The sequence below is a fragment of the Rhagoletis pomonella genome, unplaced genomic scaffold, assembly GCF_013731165.1.
Source record: "Rhagoletis pomonella isolate Grant_MI unplaced genomic scaffold, Rhpom_1.0 Rhpom_scaffold_00001, whole genome shotgun sequence".
NCBI classification, from domain to species: Eukaryota; Metazoa; Arthropoda; class Insecta; order Diptera; family Tephritidae; genus Rhagoletis; species Rhagoletis pomonella.
Window position 1 is genome coordinate 6,487,554 of NW_023458555.1, and position 1,195 is coordinate 6,488,748.

General features: G+C 41.2%; 1 protein-coding gene across 1 annotated transcript in view; it reads right to left on the reverse strand.

The window, feature by feature from the left end:
* Nucleotides 1–1,195, reverse strand: part of LOC118737273 (bumetanide-sensitive sodium-(potassium)-chloride cotransporter) — a 27,209-nt gene that overhangs the window by 3,199 nt on the left and 22,815 nt on the right. The gene's annotated exons all lie outside the window — the stretch shown is intronic.

Consider the following 1,195-nt stretch of genomic DNA (forward strand, 5'->3'; position numbering starts at 1 on the left):
TGAAATTTCTACTTAAATGGTTTTTGTTAGATAACAGGCTACACTTTCATAAAAAAGTAATAAAGATTAAATAAACCAAAGGGAAATAGCCAATGAATGCTAAAATGTCTTCCGTATTTATATTTTCGTCACTTCAATTGTGCTTAATCAAGCAGATACTGCAATTCACTCCCGAGAGAATTTCAATCAAATCTGAGATTTGAATTCAAATCGGCTGGGATTGAAATTCACTCGGAAGTGACTTGCAGAACCTGCCTGAACGTCTGATTCGATTAAGGCAGTGATGGGCAACGTCTTGCCCGCGGGCAAAGCTCTTTTAAGCTTTCTATACACTTTGTATAGACGCACGCAGAGTAAAAGCTCTCTCTGCCCATCGCTGGTTTGTGTTGATACCAAATATAGACATGACATCGTAGACGCTGGGTTCTTCTTCGTTCAATACGCTACTGGTGCCGACATTCAAAAGAAGAGGTTGAGAAGTGTACCTTTCATGTATCGGACGTCCAGATTTCCATATTCGTTTCTGCAGTTACCAGCTCCGGTCTTGAGACCATTGGATAGCTGCCTTATTTTCTGCCATTCGTTATGCTGCGTGGGCGGAAGGAGCCAATCACCTCTTTCTTTTCCATTCGCAATGCAAACGTAAAATTGAAATATCTGAAAATCGGTATGCAGATCCGTAATCTAAGACCAAAAATTAAGTTTTGTGTGTTTCGACGTTTTTTCTGTCGTTTTAGCGTCCCTGCAGTATAATGAAACTACTAAAAATGCAACGAAATATTTGTTCATACACTTGAACGTCGTAATAGCGAGGTTTCACTATAAGCACACGTGATACTACTATGTATAGCAGAAAAAATACACTTATCACATACATACATACATACTTTTAGGCACTTACCAAGTTCACCTTGCACGGCAACTCCGAACTGATCAATGTACCGTTAATTAAGTCTGCAACATTGCCCGAAGCATCACGCGCAGCTGCACCGCCCGCGAACAATACGAACACAGCATATGAAAACATGGAAATCATGAGCGCCCAAAATGTTCCTTTGGGTATAGCCGCACCAGGATCCTTTAAGTCACCGCAAATATTCGCACCAGCTTGTATGCCTGTCACACTGGGAAAATAGATTGCGAATACGCTAAAAAAGTCTTGATTAACGCCTTCCGAAAAGCGATAGTCGCCGCC